General features: G+C 40.8%; 1 protein-coding gene and 1 pseudogene across 5 annotated transcripts in view; both read right to left on the minus strand.

Moving 5' to 3' along the window:
- Positions 1–21,351, minus strand: part of GRIA1 (glutamate ionotropic receptor AMPA type subunit 1) — a 299,507-nt gene that overhangs the window by 168,098 nt on the left and 110,058 nt on the right. The window lies entirely within an intron of this gene.
- Positions 10,355–11,338, minus strand: LOC112820160 (N6-Methyl-AMP deaminase-like; annotated as a pseudogene).

Below are 21,351 nucleotides of genomic sequence, written 5' to 3' on the forward strand. Positions count from 1 at the left end.
AGGCGCGGCAACTGCCCATCCCCCATGCCCACTTGTCCCTCTGGTCCTCTTCCTTCCAATGCAGGCGTGTCCTCTTTGGTGCCATCAGAGTTCACTTTGGGTAAAGGACTGCTTATCCTGTTCTCTTACCCTGGAGTTAGTCACTTCCTTCTTCCGACCTGGGGAATAAAATCTCTGATTCCTATCAAGAAATCTTTAGAGATCATTTTTCAAGGGAGAGAGGCTGTAAGGGCCACCTGGGCTCCTAAGGTTCACGTGCCCATATTCACTCCTGGCTGGCTATCCGAGCTGTGAAGCACGCAGGGTTTGACAGTGGACAAACTAGGTTCAATTCCCCAATCTGTCCCTTGGGCAAGTTAATGAGTAACTCTGGAATCTTGGCTTCCTCATCTGTATTGCAAAAAATAATAATAGTACCCACCTAATGGTGCTGCTTTGAGAATTAAATGCGTTTAAAACGTGTTCTCAGCGCCCAGTTCCTGGCTACCACGGTGTCTGTTGCTACAGATGCTATTGTGATGTTTCTGCTGTTGTTCTGTAAACAACATCATCTGGCCACTAGAGAGATAAGAGCAACATGCAACTGAAAACCTTACCTCTGCAGTTCATAGGAAATGAAAAATCACATGTAGCTTCTAGTTGGGAGCCTAAGAATAGCTGTAGTTAAGTTTCTGCTTAAAAATAACTTGCACGTTTTTAGGCTTTTAGAATCCAAGGTGCTTCTGACAGCATCTTTATCAATTGTGCTGTTTTATAGGAAACAGAAGCTCAGGGAGGTGAAGTGACATTTCCAGGGTCAATCAGCCAAAAATCAGGCCAGGTGGTACTCTTTTGAGCCCAGTCCAGTGTATCTCCTACTGGATGTCCCTTGAGCTGCTCCTCTTTTCTTGGATTTAACCACTGTGTGCCCCTCCACCTTCCCCATCAGTCCCCATGGTACCCTGGCACCATCTAAAGATGTTGCTTTGCCCCGGATTGAGAAGATGACGGTAACACATCTTGCTGCACAGACGTGGCTGATAAGTTTCCACTCTACTTTAACCATCCCTTACTGTCACTCCTACATGAGCTAATGCTGCTGAAAGTGACATGCTGACATCTGTATTAGTACTGCGGGTTAGGGGTCCAGTCCTCCCGTTCAAATGCTGCCATTAAGCTCTTGCTGATGAGAATCATACTGGCATTCTGGAGTGAGCGTCAGCGATACAAAACACAAGGAAAATAAGCTGGATTTGTCATTCTTCACATTGAGAGAGCAGAGTCAAGGCCTAGTGTAGCTACCAGAGATGAGATATAGCAAGACCCTGGGTGGAAATCACTCAAGGTGCAACCATGCAGAAGAGACCCTAACCTGACCTATCAGGTGCACTTACTCACAGAGCACAGCGGACAAGCACTCTGCCCTGAATATGTACCCAAAATATGCCTTGCACTCTTCCATCTTTGAACTTTTGTTCACATTGCTCTTTCTGCTTTCCTCTATTTTTAAAAATTATATAGGACTCTGTATCACTTAAAAAAGTATTTTTAGTCCCGCTGTTTTGCTGAGTAATCATAACTCAATGAGGCAAGTACTTATCACTGCCATGTCACTGATAAGAAACTGGTAATTCAGAGGCACAAGAGGACTCGCCCTGGGTCCCAGTGCTCATCTTTGCAGTCAGGCCTCCTTCATTCTCCAGTCTCCAGGTTCAGAGACTTTCCATATGTGAGTGTCGGTGAAGCCTCCAAGCTGATACTGGACATAAGCGTGAGATCACCTGGGTGAGAATCCCACTTGCTGTTGGCTGGTGGTGTGAGCCTAAGCCTGTTATTTAGACAGTCTATGCCTCAGTTTCTCCATATGCAGAATGGGAATAATCATGGTTTCTGTGTCAAAACAATGAGAGGAGTCAATGAGCTTTTATGAGTCAAGTGCTCAGAACCGTGACCGGCACAACCTACCTGCTCCGTAAATGTTGCTATGGAAACGATGCCGCTTCCTGTTTGACTTCTCTCTGCCGAGGCTCATCTGATAATGCCATGAAGTGTTATTCTGACTTTGTTCTTTGTAAACAGATGCAATTCCTGCCTCTTTCAGACCCCGTAATCATCTGTACTTTGCTCCCAGCACACAGTGTGTTCTGCTGTGCACTGGAGGTATCTGTAAACTTGCTTTTCTCATCCTACTCTCTGCTCGCCTGTGAGTGCTATGGTATCAGAGAGACCTTCTGATAGAAGCACATCCCCTGCAGTGCCCGGCATGGTGCCCCCTGCCAAAGAGCAAGGCAGTTGGCAAATGTTGGTTACGCTGAACTCAGTGGAACCCAGAATTCCAGTTCCCACTCAGTCCTAGGATGTTAGGGCTGGAAAGGCTCCTTAGGGATCAGCCAATCCTGGGCTGCTGGCACGGGGAAAGATACTTGTCCAAAGTCAAACATGTTCATACCAGAAATAGGCCTGGAAACCAGATTTCATCCTACCAGCAGCCCTGGGCTCCACCCAAAGCACTGGGCTGTGTCTCTCTCCATGGAATGGAGGAGAAAACAGCCCACGTACCAGAAGTAAAGAGAAAAGGATGGGACAAATGACAGCACACAGCTAAAGCTTCAGCATCGTACTGCTCACAGAATAGAGATGCATTAGGGATACATACCCAGAAGCCTACCAGGGGGGAAGAACATGAATAAATTGCATAGCCAATAAGGTAGTTTCTCTGAACTAACTTGGTGGTCCTCTGCTGCATGAATGGGTCAGGAGCCCTGCACAGGAGAAGCTTCTGGATCCTGAATATATTAAAATGCAAATCTTTAAATGTTTCTTCTCCTCTTTCCATTTAACGTGGTAATCTAAACTGATGTCCTCCAACTTTGGACTCCGGAACACCTTCTTCTTGCTGAGATCTCTACATAGAGGAGACTGTATTTAGAGGCTGTCTTTCATAGTTCTCCACATGATTATCTCATCTGGTAGGAATGAGAAAAGGTAAAGTTCTTATCAGCCTACGTCCCAGAGCCCCTTCTCCACAGACCATTGTCGTGTTTCTCCTCGCTGAGACTTCAGATACTATTTAAAATGTAAAGCGAATCAGAGATAATTCTGTACTGGTCAGCTTGACTTGACCAGAGAAATGTTTTGACTTCTGGTACTGTCACACCTTGTCTTCCAAAGTAGGATAAGGTAAATAGGCTTCAAGATGATAAGCTCCCCCATCATTTGTGATGTAAATGCCTCGAGGGAGGGGGCTGCCAGTGAGAAGCTAGTTTCTGATGACCTTGGGTCGGGCTTTAGGAGCCGACAATAAGCAGGCATAGCCCTGGGGGGCGGGGGGAGGCGCTGCTGAGGCTTACATCCTCACCTCTGGCTTGTTCGGAGGATGACAACGAAGGCCACCCTTAACCACCAGTGAGCCTCTGAAAATGGGGGCACGTTTGCTTGCCAAGTCACGGTTAGTGAGAGGTAATTGTTCACACAGCCTTCCTGGGGAGAAATGCCCAGATGGCAAACAGCTCTGACCTTGGGATTTGGGGAGAGGTCATCTTCTCCTTTTGGTCTCTATAGCCAATACATGAGTCATTTTTAAAACATTTTTAATGTCAAGGATAAAACAGTTAAATTGTGAAGGTGCTCTCAGGAGAAGTGAAAAAGACTTTTTTGTAAAGGAAATTGATCTCCAACTATTGACTGACTTGATGGTACTCATCTGTTTCCTTTAGGTTATTAGAACTGGTGGTTGTTATTTCAATCCAAGCGTTGGTTTAACAAAGATACTGGGGAAACAATACGTGATTAGCCTTCAGAGAGTTCATGCACCATCTTACCAACACCATAAACCATGTGCGAAGTGAACTGGCACTAACTTGTTATAATCTTTGCCTTAAAGAGCCACTTTTTCAATACCTAATTGGTATCAACTTCCATACTGCTCCAAAGATGAGCCATTAGGTATGTTGAATGCGTATTTTTTTGGGTGGCATTTCTAAATTTAAGTTTCCCCTGGGCACAAGGGAGCTAACTTGACAATACGGATCCCATTACTTGCAAACAATGCCATTTTCTGTTATATCAACACCTTCCATGTTGATGGAAGTAACAGCGGTAAAGAATGAAAATGGAATTGGCCTACAAATTTTTAAGGTTAGTGGATTAATAAGATTGATCGCTCTTTATTGCCGTTTGTTTTTCACTCTTAGACTTAATCAGTGTCTTCATTTAAAAAAGAAAGAAAGAAAGAAAACCTTTATTCTCTTTCTCACTAAATGCTCCATCAGCTCGTAACATCCTGAGCTGTCACTTAGTACCTCCTAGTAACATATAATAAGCCCCCGCTGATGCTGTTGAGCTATAAGTTCCTTGAAGTCAGAGACAATCTGACATGAGTAAGAACCAGCTCTGCAGGTCTGCCTCTCTTTGTGCTAAGTCCTGGAGGCAGTACTCCGCACTGCAGGGTCAGCAAATGCATGACACACATACCCCCCTCTTCTGCACCCAAGGCAGACATCACTAATTGATCATGGCATTCCTTCCAGTTTAGCCCGGTCAAGGCCTCAGAGTCCTCATCATCAGCATGCCTGGAAGCCACTACCAATTTATCAGAATTGACAGGCTCGATAAAACCTATTTTCTGGCCTAGGCTTAATGGCTAAAAGCAAGGGCTTTGGAACTGGACCGACCTGAATTCAAGCCCCAACATTACCACTTACTTGCTATGTGACTCGGAGGACAGGTGTCCAAGTGCCCCAAATCTCAGTTTTGCCCACTGTCAAGTCACTGATCCTCCCATCCTTCAGAGGCCTAGATTTAGGCATTTCCTCTTCTGAGAAACCTCTGTTCACATAAAGCTGAGTGTAGCTGCCTCACTAGGTCTTAGAAAACACACTGAACTTATTCTTCCATGGTCCTTCTCTCTGGGACAGTGATGGGCCCCTTTCTTCTAATAACCCACATTGGTGAGTGAGCTCCTTGAGGACAGTTACATTTCACAGCTGTATTTTCAGAACCTGTCAAAGTCCTGACACAGTAAATAGCTAAAAATAGCCGGTACCATTAACGCATAAAAATCACTTAACATAGTGCTAAGAACATGACAAATGCTCAATAAACATTAGCTCTTTTCATATTTATTGTTATGTTCCATAACTGTGAGGCTCAGGGAATATCACTTACCATGGAGTTAGTTTTACACAGGAACGGTTTAATTTTGGATCCTACTGCTCCTCAGCTGCCAAGGGTATCGAAGGTATCTATACTTTCTGCATCTTGAGAGAGTTGCATTCCTTGAAATAGGGCCATATTCTTCACCTCCAGTCCCATAAAACCTAACATGGGGTATGGCTTGAGAATCTGCATTTCTGTCGTGTTCCCTGGTGATGTTCTGCTGCTGGTCCTGGACCATCCTTTGAGAATCACTGACTAATGGAAGAAAAGGGATAAAAGAGGAACATTCTTGCCTAGAGAAGAAACTTGAAGTTCTATTTATCTGCTCCATGAGCGACAGTGATCTCCATTTGGATCCTGCAAGCTGTATTTGCAACCAATTCTCATTAAAGTCAAGGAAATTTACACGTAAGTATCAGCTGAAGGACCCTGCTGAAGGATGAAAAAGCAGGGTTTCTAAATTTTGCTGATGGAGCCTGCAATTTCCCCCCTTCTCAGTTGACAACTAGCGAAATGACTTGATACTTTAATATCTCACAGTTAATATCATAAGTTTGCAAGATACTTTGTATTTTTTCAGAGTCTTTGCATCCATATTATCACATTTGATTCTTATAATAACTGCTTTAGTGAGGAGGCAGGCAGGAATTAGCATCTCTCTTTGAATGACACGGCAGAGTAAACCAGGACCTAGAATCCTCAATTCTTTGCCAGGTCCCTTTCCATGATATCACATAGTCTCTGATACAAGAGTCAGTTTTGCCTTTGAGCTCCCTTCATGTACTAAACCTTAATTTATTTCAGATTGCTACAGATGCTTTGAGTTAGAAGACATCATCAGGAGACCTACTAAGGCCTACTAAGAATCAGAAAGTTCTTAGGCATTTGGAGATACAGATTTCATTGACAGTCAGGAAAGCTTTGGATTCTTCTAATACAATACAGATGTGTAAACACAATACAATTTACATATAGCTTCAGGTTGTACACGGACCTAGTAAGTCCAAGGCCACCATGTTTCATGACTGCAAGAGGCACCATTCCCAGTGAATTAACTGTGGCCCTGTAAAGATCATGCACAAAACATGGAAGAAGAGCAAAGGCCATATATCCAATTTTGGTTAGTTGGTTTTTATGATTTTTTAACAGATGAAAAACCGAGATTCAAGAATTTAAGTGATTTGTTTTAGGCACCAGAGCCAAATAAAGGCAGAAATAGAGTGGGAAGTAGAACTTCCAGAAGGCAATGTGGTACTGTGGAAGGGAACTGGCCTTGGAGTCAGAGTAGCTTTCATTCTCAGCTTATACACTTTACTGGCTGTCAGACCTTGCCTAACCCCTCCAAGATTCAATTTCCCCATTTTACTAATAGGAATCAGGAAAGCAAATGATGTTCAAAAACTGTATTCTGAAAGGGAGCTTCTAGTCTATGAATTAAATGAAAGACAATCTATCAAGTGCTAACACTGGTTGTGGCACCCAGTAAGCACAAATTCCCTGGCTCCTGAACTATTTTCTCAACTCAAGTTCATATGTAGCAACTGGCTAAATTTTCCTTTTTCTCAGGACAGGTAGGTTATATGCCTGGTTGACCAGAGACCGTATACACTCAGGTCCTCTGGATCATATAAATCTACATAGATGGTATCATTACTTATGACTATGCTTGCATGATCTGTTATTCATATAAGTGCTTATGCCATAGCCCCATGTAGAATCCCACAGACATTTGTCCCTAACCATGGGAAGAAAAATAGAAAAGAAAAATCTCACCAAAGAGGAAGAAAGCCCAGACTATAGTAGTGTCTGGCTCTCCTTACATTTTTCAATCCTTAGTTCAGCCTATATAAAATTAATTTTTCCCACTGCAAAGGAATCATATTATACTTCCTAATCTACACAGAGTAATGACTTTCACCCTAGTTTTTCATTGTGTATTTGCATCTAATTCACATTTAGAGTTAAGCAGAATTTATAGGTCACTTCACTGTATATACTTCACTGTGGATTACACATTAAAAAACAAGATCCTTGTTTTAGCTTATTACTGAGCCCTAGAATGCCAGGAGTATAAAGACCCACAGAGGCTTCATCTAATCCCTTCTATCATAGGCAAGAGGTGAATGCTCCAGGATGGGGAAATGGTGTCCTCAAGGTCAAACAGTGAGGGTGTAACAACAGAACCTATACCTGAACTTACATTTCCTGACTCCAAATTCAGTATTCTCACCATATTTTTCCTAGCCTGGCTCAGATTTTAAGAGGCCAGAAAGGCCCAGTGGTTGTAGCATTTCCTACTCTTCATTTACTTCTGCTTTCATTGGTGGACAGTGGGATAAACATACACATTCCCTCTTCATTTTAAATGAATGGTTGGCCCTTGTTCTGCCTGCTGCTTTTATAAGGCTCCCATTGCAATTACCTTTACCAACACATTCCATATTATATGCCAGTAATCCATCTCTCCCTGCAGTATCAGGGGCTTTGTCACTGCCTGATTATAGAGGATATCCTTCCCCAGGGAAAATGCTCTAAATCAGCCTTTTGGAAAGAGTAAGATCTTCCTCAACTCCTCAATGGAATAAAATAACCAAAGAGTTCAAATGACTTAAGTACAAGGATGAATTTGGGGGTTCCTGATCTATGTCAAGATCCAACTCTTTTTGCCTAATGTCCTACAGGTGCCGTGGTCTCATCCCTGCAGAATCTCAGGAAAAATATGCACCTTTAATGAGACACTCCCTTTCATTAAATAAGTTAACAGTTAGGAGGGGAAACATTTTAACCAAACTGCATTTCTGACCATAGTCCTATCAAGCTGTTAAGACCTACCTCTGGCCTGAGTGAGGTCATGACTATCTAAGTTTGCACAGAGAGACAGCTGTGTGAACTTTATGAGGTCATTATTCTGAAATGTCTCCATTACTAGCATTGTCAGGAAATGGTATCTTCAAGAAAATAGTAAACAATTTGTCTTGTGAGTGGCTAAATAATTTTAAATGTTTGAAGAGAAAATCTTCCTACTAGGTTCCACACATGCCCCTGCCTTTGTGAAAAGAGCTTAATATACAGAATGTCACCTTGGTGGATGTGGTAGTGTTGCAGATGATAAATATTTTCAGAGCTGAGCACTGTATTTTATACTTTTAAAAAAATTCCCCTGGATTTCCTGGAATGGGATCTGGCACATAGTAGGCATATGATAACTGGTTGCTGATTAATAATCATTAGCACTGGTGTATATGACAACTTAAGGACTCCTGAGGTACTAGGGTGTTTTGTTTTTGTTTATTTGTTTTGGTATCCAGACAGCTTCACACTTGGAGGGCGTGTGGTCTCCACTGGGTTCTCCCTCCTTGTCGGCTGTCACTCCTTCCTTTGTCAGCAGCCACTGCTCACTCCACACTCACCTGATGCTTTTCTCATCTGATATCTGTTGTTAACAAGTCCAGTGACCAAGACTGTGAAATCACACAACTCACACTTACACAGTTTTACAGTCAACATGCATTTGTCTGCAGGATGCAAGAGTGATGCGATGCTTTCATCTGGTTTAGAAAACTTATTATTCCACATTTACATATTAGAAGTTTTCCAACACTGTAAGGTTGTTTAAAGTCTGAAAGCTGGTTAAACGGGGATGTACATAGGATAAGGTGCACACTATCTCCATAGGTTGTAATATTCTTAACTTGAAAGTTTAAACCCTAGATTCCGTCTATCACACTCTCCAGCCCAGCCCCACAGAGATTTCTAGTCCATCCACTTATGCTCTTGCTAAAATGGCAAAATTTTAAGTCAAATTGCTAACCAAACAGGTTATCTCTGGGGGAAAAAATCCAATATACAAGAAACCACATAATCCTGTTATTTTCCAGTTGTTACTATATCTACCCCACACATATCCAGACTCTAGATAGTCATAATAGGATGTGGGCATTCGAAGGGGAAGAAAACTGTTTGAAGAAAATCAGGCCAAAAACATAGTAAGTATGCTTGTCACCTTTTATTCGGGTGGGGGGCAGGTGGTGCCACCAGCTGTTTAGGGTGATAGCGTAGGGTGTATCAAAAGGACTTAAGGCAAAAAAAAAAAAAGATAGAAAGGAGGGTAAACTCAAATAATAGATATAAAGTGAAGGATAAGCAATTTTAATTGGTCGTGGAGACGCACCAGAGGGGCTAGATGAGGGAATGGCCTACTCTGAAGTATTCTTTAGTTGGCTAATTCTGTAAGATCTTACAGATTGAAAGGAGGTGGCTCAGTGAAGATCAAAGGCAAGGAGAACAATTAGGGGATCATGCATACCACCCACTCTTCCTAATTCCAGTCACAAGGACCAAATACCATCTTTTCACCTTTCCATTCGGGCAACCTTAGAAAAGGCTAGATGACCAGACACAGAGCCAAAACCGGTGTTATACTTCCAGATCAAAAAGATGGCTAATAACACACCACTCTTCCCCAGAGAGAATAAGAGGCAGCAGCCCATATTCCTGAGGACCAAATGGCTGATTTACTTACTTCCTGAGAACAAAATGGCAGCCACCTAATAGAGCCCTGCCCGTATATTTAACAGAAAAGACACAGTGGACTCAGACACACACTGGACTCTTCATTTGGATATTTAGCTCTTAAAAAACAGGAATGGAGCGTGATTTCACTAGCTCTCTGATTTTCTGAGTATTTGATTGCTTGGCTCCAAGGAATCTTTCTTTCTGAACTAAGTATCTACAGACTTTCTCAGCCTGCCAGGAATCGTCTTTATACCCAAGGGCAGGAAATTTCTTCATATCTCTAAGCTTTTACTCAGAAGAGTCCTTCTATCTGAAATGCTTTATTCTTCCAAGTTTCCCCAATGATAATACTAGAAGACAGAAGAATACTAGAAGACAGGAGCAGCAGTGGCCATGATAAACATCTGAGTACTTACAAAGAACAGAGCCCTCTGCTGAGTTCCTAATGTATTACCTCATTTCAAATTCCCAACATTCCAATTTGTGTCATCTCAAAGATATAGATGAAAATGGTGGTGCAGAGAGAAAAATAATTTGTCTAGATTCACACAGTCCAAACACTCAGAGTAGGAAACTTAATAATCACATGACCCTCAACTTAACTTTTTTTTTTTTAATTTCTAAATGATATTTACATTTTTAGAACAGTACTTCTCTACAAATGGGTTGCAACCTGGAAGCTGGGGGAAGAAGGGATAGAGGGCTATCTGGAGGACCTGAAGTCCTAAGCTTTACCCCATGGTATCGAGTATTGCCTCAAAAGGCCACCAGATCCAGGGATCCTCCTTCAGAGGAGTTGAGAAATGTCTCATGCCAGATTCTGTCAGGAAGCAAATCCAGGAGTACTTGTGGGTTTTTTGTTTGTTTGTTTTTGTGGGGGGGAGGTGAAGGGAGTTGGAATCTCTGGAAGATGTAATGTTAACATCAGACATGCTTTTTTACCTTCTAAAAGAGGTTCCAAGAGTCTTTTGTTTGTCCTGTGGTAGGGTTTCCACTGAGGCCAAGGCCAAGAACTACATCCTTAGTAGAAAGGCAGAACTCCTTATCAAGTTTAATAGTCTCCTTGGCTACCAAAGGGCCAACCTCTTTGTTGATTGCTATCAAATATCTACCATCAATGTCTAAATTGTCTTATTTGCACAGTTTATACCCTCAAGTACAAATTCTATGAAAGTCTTAGGCCTGTAGCATTTTCTCTTCTGGTGTGCTCCTTCGTTCCAGGTACTTGACACCATCCTCTGAAAATTCTTTTTTTTTTTTTATTAACATATAATGTATTATTTGTTTCAGGGGTACAGGTCTGTGATTCACCAGTCTTACATAATTCACAGCGCTCACCACAGTACATACCCTCCCCAGTGTCCATCACCCAGCCACCCCATCCCTCCCACCCCTCTCCACTCCATGAAAATTCTTTAATGACATATTTTGCAACCATTAGAATATCCTTAGGGCTAGTTGTAAGCTGATGAATAATTTGAAATATCTGGTAGCATTCTTCTAATGTTCTCTTCTTTCCCTTGTCATTGACACTCATCTGATCATGGATTTTAAGACCTGGCTTCTTGGCTGTTAATTTCCTCATGGTATTAGAACCAATGAGTCCATTCAAATGGGCATGAAGTTCCAATTTAGGTAATTCTGAGTAAAAGGTTGCCTTCCCTGGCTGCTGTTCTTCCTTCATCATGATTTAGCAGAGTAAGTTCTCCCAAACCTTTTATTCTTTGTATAAACAATACAGTGTATTTCAATCAGCAAGTTTTGTGGTTTTTAATTTCCTTCAGATTACTTTACTTCCTAATTTGGACACAATTAGCTGTAAATGTAGCTCCGGGCTCAGCTTCACCAGCATGATGGACCACTGCTCTTGAGTCTCTCCTGGCCTTGAGCCTGTAGAGTCACAAGCATGGTGCAGGGACAGTATGGAGCATCACAAACAACAGCATCCTCAGCAAGAGTTCCCTGGCTGTGATACTAATTCTGATACCACATGTGGCCCTCCATTTATCCACCAAGGCTATTATGTCTACTCAAGCACTGTGTGGCACTGCCTGCATGTCCTCCCCAACTTTTCAAAGGTCCTTTGCCCTTAAGCTTCAGTTAGTGCTTAAGAATGTACTCCTCCCTTTGAATGCTACTGTATATTACTTGGATCCATGTAATGGCAATTTATATTTAAAATTCATTCATTCCATAAATTGTTATTAAATGATATGCTATATGCCAGGCATTGTGTAGGCTCTGGGAAGATAAACTGCTATCCTGGAGGAACTCAAAGACTAGTAAGTGGTAAACACAAGTGATCAGAATTTGGGGTAAGAAGAATCATGAACAGGACTCAGGAAGGTTTCCAACGGGAGCATAAAGGAGGGAATAGCTAACCCAGTTGTAAGTGATTGAGGAGTCTTCCAGGGGGAAGTGTCAATGAATGTGGGGCCTAAACAATAAACAGGATTGTAGCAGGGGAAGAATGGAAATATCTCAGACCCAGGTAAGCAGCATTTGCAAACTCTTTAGTCTCACCATGCCTCTCACACATAGTGGTGATCTCAAAATAATGGGATGAGTACATTTGGCATGGTTGATTCCAGAGTCAAACAGACTTGAGTTCAAATCCAAGTTCCTGGTTTTGTGACATTGGGAAAGGAATTGGCATCTCTAACCCTCAGTTTCTGTATCTGGAAATGGAGAGTAGTAGTAGTGCCATCACCTAAGGTTGTTGCAAGTATGAAAATGACCTAATGATATATAAAGGGACATACCACAGCAGCTAGACAAAGCAAATCCCCAACAATGGTGGTAGTGATTGACAGTGATAGTTGTTAGTAGGTCCACTTAGATTATGACCTCTCTGTGAATAGGAATCTGACTTATTTTTCTTTGTGTTTCTCATTGTGCCTTGAATTTCACAGACTTAAAACAGGTATTCAGTAAGTGCCTGCTGACAGATTTGTGTGCCTTTTCCTTTAAATCATTAAATAAATATTTATTGAACACTTACTATGTGCCTGGCTCTGTCCATTATACTGTGGACACAAGAGTAAACAAAGCACATTACTAGAAATTTCACCCTAAAATTCTGATCAGTAGTTTCATAACACTGATGGTTACTTAAACTTTGAAATCAGGTTTGGAAAATACCATCCAAAGCATAAGAATCACCTGACTTGTTAGTGATAATAACTATAATTCCACTTGATGTTTTCAGGGAACCTGATTCCTTATCTTAAGAACTCTTCAACCAATTTAGTGTTTTTCCACCTGCTACGGGGTCCTGCCTGAATCTAAAATGATGATTTCCACTTCACTCCACAATCCACATCATAGGTTCTCCCTCCCACCCCAGGTCCTTATCAGCAACAGACCAATTTGTTAATTTGCTTCTCTTTCTCTTCCTTTTACTGTATTCTGCTGGTATCTGAGCAGCTGTCAGCCTGCATAGAGAGAGGAGTGGATTATCAATCAAACAACTTAAATTTTAACCTCAGTTTTGCAACTAATCAATTTTGATATAGTTTTCATTTATTCTTTCAATGAATATTAATGGAGTGCTTAATACAGGCCCAGCATGTCCTGGTTGAGGGTTCAGGTGTTGGAATCAGAATGCCTGAGTTAGAAACTAGCTCTGTTACTTTTCAGCCATATAATCATGGGTGAGTGACTTTACCACTCAGTTTTCTGATCTGCAAAATGGGGATAATAATCATATCTACCTCATAGGAGAGTTGTAAATATTAAATACACATAGAAAACCTGTAAAAATCTTAGAACAGTCTGCCTGAAACTAGTATGTTCTCAATGTTAGATGCTTTTACTTTATTGTTGATATCTGTTGTTACTCTCAAATGCCAGGCATTGTATATGGTACTAAGGAAATAATGGGGGGAGGAAGGACATGGTGTTTGTCCTTAGAGATCTTGCTTCTATTAAGGGAAGGGACATTAAACAACTAAACACTCACATAAATACACAGTTACAAATTATGACGAACACCATGAAGGAAATGAACAGGGTATGGTGTGTGGTTTAAGGAATACCATTTGTTTATTGATTTTTAAAGATTTATCTATTTATTTATTTGAGAGAGAAAGCATGAAAGAGTATGCCCATAAGGTGGGGGGAGGGGCAGAGGGAGAGGGAGAAGCAGACTCCCAGCCGAGCTGGGAGCCCGATGCGGGGCTCGATCCCAGGACCCTGGGATCATGACCTGAGCCGAAGGTAGATGCTTAACCAACTGAGCCACCCAGGTGCCCCTAAGGAGTACCATTTAATATGAGACTTAAAGAATAAATAGGAGGTCAAGTGGTGAAGAAGAGGTATATGCTGTGTGTGAAGGACTGTCCAGGAAGAGAGAAAAGCATGTGTAAACAACCAAAGACAGGGACTGAAGGGCTTTGTGGGTTACCTATGGACACCGAGGAGGAGAGGAGGCTGAGGCAGTGGGCAGGGTCCAAGCCATGCAGTGGAGTTAAGAGTCCTCCTAAGGGCAAAGGAAAGCTACCGATGGCACATGGTTTCCTTTCTGGCACACAGACTTCCTAAAACTAAAGTGAGAGGATTATATAAAAAATGCTCTCAAGCCCCTTTAACACTGAAGAATATAAGATTCTGTGATGACTAACAACAACAAGGTGATTTCTGGGAAAAAGCAGAGAAAAAACAAAGAAGTAGTGGTAGGAAAGGAAAGAAAGAGGGAGATAGGAAGGTAAGAAATAGGGAAAGAAGCAGCTGACTAAACCTCAGTGGAGACATAAAAGTCTAGAAATGAAATGTTAAATGCTCAGTGCAGAATTACAGACTCGGTACCTATTACATACATGTGTGTGTAGGTGTGTTTGACTTATGCATGTATTTGTACGTTCACTGATTTGGCAGGAACCCAAACTGGGGGAGCCTTTCCACGGAAGACAAATAAGTCTAGTAGGCTGGAAACAGAGAGGGGGAAAAATGTCGTGTCAATCATCTTGGTTAAATGCATGATTACTGGATAAAAGATGCATCTGGAATAGCTCCTGCTGGAAAGCTGGTGTTCAGGAATTGAAATGCTTGCTGAGGCATGGTTCAGTGGCTCCTTTCAGGAGCTGCTTAGTGGAAATCAAACTGAATTACATTAGGAAAGGAGCGACTGAGAAAGTACTCTCCAGAACAGAAAAATTTTATTGGGAGAGGAAAAGAAAAAGGAGTTTAGTCCAAAAAGAAGGACTGACTCCAAGAATGCTAATTTGTTCAAGCCTTCCAGAGCCCAGAACTACTTGAGCACTTCTTGCCTTAATATTCAGACGCTGTGGTGAAAAGAAGTATGCAAAGTAGTGAAAAGCAAAAAGAAAGAAGTGTTCTTTGGGCCCCGATTTCTACTTTCCAGCTGAGTAAGGGTATAATTTAAGGATTTATGAAGGGGAAGCACACTGGTCCAATTCTGCAAACACTTTATAATGGTAATACTGCCTCTGATAATCAGACCTTGCTATCAATACGAGCATGTATGGTTGTGTATCATATAAATCTTGCAGCAAACGCTCAGAAGAATACCGGCTGAGTTACCTCAGTGCAATGAGAAGTAAAAGAAGCCCCTTATGGTTTACGAAAAGTTCTTTTCTGGTAAGGAAATAGCCACTAGCAATATGTCTAATTCCCTTAAGTACTTCCTGATTTGCCAATGGTTCAGTTAGCATATGCCTGATTTGAGTTAATAACAGCCATTTAATAGATATTTACAATATGTTTTAGGTACTTATAGCACATCATCCCACTGAATCTTCACAGTGCATTACAAGCTAGAGTCTAATATTCCAATTTTATATACAAGCAAGCAGAGGCTCAGAGAGGCTAAGGAACATGTACCAGGGACACAAGTTGCTGGAATTCATATGCAAGTCCATGTTCCATTTGGGCCCCAATTTTCTTATCCATAAAATGGAGCTGGTTAACACTGCCTTCAGATTCTCATGTTCCCAAAGCTCCCTCATGCAGACTGCAGATTCAGCAAGTTCACTGGTGTTTTTATTTTGTGTGCTTTTTATATCATGGGGCACTCTCTCCCCATTCATTCTCAGCACTCCAGTGGACTCAAGGATTTTTGCCTATCAGAACTTGTAGGAATCATTCATCCCTAACTTAGGCGCAAATGGCAGATAATAGCAGTAATTCCTTTTCTGCATCTGGTAGTCAAGGACTACTACACTCTCCCATTTTAACTCATTCCAACATCGCTGGAAGGCAGACAAGGAAAGCATTCTCCCTAGTTTGCAGATGAGAAACTAAGACTTAGACAGGGTGAGTGACTCCACCAAGGTCAAACCATGAGTTAAAAGCAGAGTCATGACTGCAGGCTAGCATCTCTTAAGATCCGGTCTGGCATCTTTTCTGGAAAAGCACACTGCTTCCCTCAGTTGCAGGCTCCAGGGCGCAGCAGGAAGCAAAAATGAACAAATGGGCAGATGAGAAAACACTTTTCCTCCTGCCAATGCTCACTCAGCTTCAGCCAAACTTTGTCAATTGAAAAGCAGGTCCAGATCTTTCCATTTTTCTTTTTTAAAGAAGCTACGGATCTGGATTTTTATGGGCAATGCTATGATTTTTTAAAAGCTACCTAAAGCTTATATTTTAAATTTCTGTGAGAACCATCACACATCTGTAAGTTGGAGTCACCACTGGGTAATAAGTTTTCCACCTCTGCCTTACACCGAAGAAATGATAGAGAATTTGATTATGGTTACAGAGAGGTCTAGCTGAAAGCCCTTTTAGCCATAGGAATGCCTATTGCTTGGGAGATCCAAATCTCAATCAATCAAATCCCACAGAACAGTGGAGATTTTGAGTCCCAAACAAAGGAGGGTCAGACAGAGACATTCCAAATCCCCATATAACCCCCTCATCTAACCAGGAAAGAAAAAGTCTCACGAAGATAGCTTATTTAGAACTTTAAATGAAAGAGTGTAGAACAGAGATAAGAAACCAGGGCTCTGAGAGACATAAGATAAACATGTTAAATATTGTATATAATTACACTAATAAAAACAAATTTAGTTATAAACAGCAGCTTTTATTTGAGTTCTTTCATGTGCCAGTCACGATTCAACGTACTTTTTATGCAATACTTTTTAAAATCCTTACAACAACACTTTGAGGTGAATATCACTGTTATTTCCATTTTACAGATGGGGAAATTACAACACAGAGAAATGAAATTGCCCAAGGTCACAACTTGCTAATATATCAAATTGGGATTAGAATGCAGGCAGCCCAGCTCTGGAGACCATACTCTACCACAATTAGAGAAAGCACCTTCTCCCTGAAGGCAGAGATTATTTTGCACAGAGTAGCTGTACTCAGAAATTTTTCACTGAGTTAGATTGAGCAAAGGACGGGAGTTCACTTTTTTAAATAAGACCACACATTTCGGTCTTCCACAGGGAACCTGGAAATCTTGGTAGGCTTTTCTTCGATGCCAGTGACACTTTTTTTTTTTTTTAAGATTTTATTTATTTTCAGAGAGAGAGAGAGGGGAGAGAGAGCACAAGGAGGGGGAGTGGCAGGCAGAGAAGGAGAAGCAGGCTCCCCATCAAAGAGCCCAAGGGACCTTGGGCTCATGACTTGAGCCGAAGGCAGATGCTTAACCAACTGAGCCACCCAGGCGTCCCCGTCTTTCCCTTCTTGTTTTCTCTGCTTGTCTATATTCTTTATGGATAATGATGTACTATATGCTGGCTAATTGAACATAATAAAAAAATAAATAAAATAAAAGTATCAGTGACCCTTTTGACGCGGTCTATTCTAAAACCTCTAGTCCTTGAGGAGATAGATTTCCTGATCACTGACAGGGAGAGCTGAATCTTCTACCTCATCTTTTGTGGTTTTGTTTTCACCCTACTTGGCACCCTAGAGGGCATTAACACTCCTGATCCTGTCAGCTGCTCTGGAAGTGGATTTCACACCCAAGGGCGATATACACCATCTGTTTCTAATTCATCCTGCCTTCAGTCTTCCATTCAATACTCTCCTGGTCTCACAACATGACTGAGGCTAGACACGAGCTCTCAGTATAATCTGGCAGTCTGTCCTCTCAGGGCAGCCCTGGGCCCGTTAGGCATTCCAGATCTTTCAGATACATGGAGAGTAGAATGATCACCCTATAAAACCTTTAGGAGCTCCCCCTCTCCCCCCAATTTTTTTAAACCCTAGCTTAATTTACCAATTATATAATGTCATATATAGAAGAAATAAATCCAGGAAGGTCAAGTATTGGAATGTTATCTTCTACTTTGCTTTAGAAAGGATTTAAGGAAAAAGTCTCAATCCCAAGTGCCAACAGTGACTAGATTAATGTAAATGAAAAGGGACCTAGCTAGTGTCCACCAGGGTGAGTGGGAGAATGCATGCCTCATCTAAAGGCGGGAAACCATGGCTCAACTCCAGCCTATTATAGATACATCTGTTAATTTTTCAAGAGAAAACACAGGACTTCCATTTGTGTTAATTGAGAGACTATATAATTTGAACCCATGCTTCCAATGAGGACAACTAGAAAAGCTGGACAAAATACTTAAAAATCTTCTTGAAGATGTAGACGAGATAATAAGAAAGTGAAAAGTTACAGAGCCAGGATCTAGGGCTGGAGGAAAGCCAGACAGGTAAGGCTTGTGTTTGGAACTACTTTTCCCCTGGAGACGTTTACCAGTTCTAGAGGAAGCAGCTAAACTAGGAGGAGACAGAAATAAGAAGCTGGAGTTTAGAGTTCAGGACCAAAAAGTGGTGGCAGTGGAAAGAGGTTGTGAAACAATCACTTTGGGTTGGGACCCAGGAGGGCTGCTCAACAAGAGTTAAAAATGAACTGGAAATAGACAGTTGCTTATAGGGACTGCAGTATAGCTTCAAATCATCTCAATCTCTGGAGCTGGATTAAAATGATAATGGATTGCTAGTACAAGAAGGCAAATATATAACCATTCGGTAAAAAGATAACATTACCCTGGTCCTCAAATTATTTCTACAGAAAATTCTGCAAATATAATGTTCAGTGCACAATAAAAAAATAGTTATACCAGAAGATAAAACAACATAAGTAAAAATGAAAAGAAAAGAGAAAATAGGGACAGATCCATAGGGACTCAAGATATTAATCAGACATATATTTTATAATCAACCACGCTCACTATCTTCTTGGAGATAAAATACAAGATGGATAATTTCAGCAGACTACTGGAAAACATGTAAAATAATCAGGAGGAAATTCCAAATTTGAAAAGGACAGAGACGGACATCAAGAACTTAATACACATAATGACGGATTGGATGCAGCTTAAAAGAGAATTTGTGAACTTCAAAATAGATCAAAAGAAAATAGTAGGACTAAAACACAGAAAGAGAAAATGATGAAAAATACAGAAAATGGCATGAAAGATGCAGTGGATAGGATGACAAACCCTAACATACATGTAAATAGAATGTCATCAGGAGAAAACTACAGGGAAGATATAGGAATAATGTCTGAAGGGCCATTGGCAAGAGTTTTTCAAACTTGATAAAAAAGACATCAAGACACAAAATCAAAAGGCCCAATGTATCCAAAGCATGTTAATTAAAAGAAATCACACTTAGGTACAATACAGTAAAAATTTTGAAAATCAAAGACAGAAACTCTTAAAAGCATCCACAGTGAAGAAGGGGTGGGAGATAGATTACTGTGAAACAATCAACAATCTGACTCTTCCCAAGAAACACCTGAAGTAGATCTTTAAAATGCCAAAAGAAGGGGCGCCTGGGTGGCTCAGTCATTAAGCGTCTGCCTTCAGCTCAGGTCATGATCTCAGGGTCCTGGGATCGAGCCCCGCATCAGGCTCCCTGCTCCATGGGAAGCCTGCTTCTCCTTCTCCCACTCCCCCTGCTTGTGTTCCCTCTCTCTCACTGTCTCTGTCAAGTAAATAAATAAAATCTAAAAAAAAAAAAATGCCAAAAGAAAATAACTACAAATATAGACTATATCCAACATAAATTTTTTCAAGAGAGAACGTGAAAAAAGGCATTTTTATACAAATGAAAGGAAAAATATTTCTCAACAACACACTCATACTAGTGGAAATACTAAAAGATATTATTCATGGGGAAGGAAAATTATTATAGATGAAAACTTAGAGACACAGAATGGAATAAAAAGTAAAAATTATAAATATATGGGTAAGTATAAATAAACACAGACTGAATAGAACAGCAACAATAATACATTATTGAGTTTAAAAGTACAAAAATATGCAACAATAATGGCATGCACATAGGCAGGAAAATAAATGAAGCTAAAATGTTCTACGGTCTTTGCACTCTCTGGGAAGTGTGTATAAATGCCAATACACAGTAACATCTGGTAAGTAAAGAATGAATGTTGCAAGTTCTAATGTAACCACAAGAATATTTAAAGGCTATCTAATTCCCAAGTAAATAGAGAAAAAGTGAAAAATTTTTAAAAATTAGTAAATCTGAAAGAAGGCAAGAAAGGAATGTTGCAGTTAAATCTATCTTTAGAGGGGAATCTATGGTTTTAAAAATGCATGTATTAGAAAATAAAAAAAAGCTGTAAAAAATAATCAGTAGCTAAGTATCCATTTCAAGAAGTTAGAAAAAACCCTGCGAACTAAACACAAGAGAGAAGGAAACAAAGTAGAACAAAGTCAAAACGAACCCGAAGAATCTTAGAGAAAGTATGAGAGTGAGAGCAAGTTAGGTCAGTAATATAAAAGGTAACATCACTACAAATCCTACACACATGAAAGAGGATATTATGAGCAATTTTGTGACAAGATATTTGAAAATATAGATGAAATGGACAAATTCCTGACATAAATTACCAAAACTGCCACAAGAAGAATAACATAATTGACTAGGATTGTAACTATTAAAGACATTTAAAGCTTTACCAAAGACAGCTCCCGGCCCAGGTTACCTCTCTTCTGAGTTCCATGAAACACTTAAAGAATACGACCTCAGCCGCAGCAACTTATTCCTAGAAACATCGTCAAAGGCAAGGGAAGCAAGGGCAAAAATGAACTATTGGGACTTCATCAAGATAAAAAGCTTTTGCACAGCAAAAGAAACAGTCAACAAAACCAAAAGACAACCAATAGAATGGGAGAAGATATTTGCAAATGACATATCAGATAAAGGCCTAGTATCCAAAATCTATAAAGAACTTCTTAAACTCAACACCCAAAGAACAAATGATCCAATCAAGAAATGGGCAGAAGACATGAACAGACATTTTTCCAAAGAAGACATCCAAATGGCCAACAGACACATCAAAAAGTGCTCAACATCGCTCGGCATCAGGGAAATCCAAATCAAAACCTCAATGAAATATCACCTCATACCCGTCAGAATGGCTAAAATTAACAAGTCAGGAAATGACAGATGTTGGTGGGGACGCAGAGAAAGGGGAACCCTCCTACACTCTTGGTGGGAATGCAAGCTGGTGCAACCACTCTGGAAAACAGTATGGAGGTTCCTCAAAAAGCTGAAAATAGAACTACCATACGATCCAGCAATTGCACTACTGGGTATTTACCCCAAAGATACAAATGTAGGGATCTGAAGGTGTACGTGCACCCCGATGTTTACAGCACCCATGTCCACAATAGCCAAACTGTGGAAAGAGCCAAGCTGTCCTTCGACAGATGAATGGATAAAGAAGATGTGGTATATATATATATATAT

This window comes from Callorhinus ursinus, unplaced genomic scaffold, assembly GCF_003265705.2.
Source record: "Callorhinus ursinus isolate GAN/ISIS: 27379988/994484 unplaced genomic scaffold, GSC_fseal_2.0 scaffold3, whole genome shotgun sequence".
In the NCBI taxonomy this organism is placed as follows: Eukaryota; Metazoa; Chordata; class Mammalia; order Carnivora; family Otariidae; genus Callorhinus; species Callorhinus ursinus.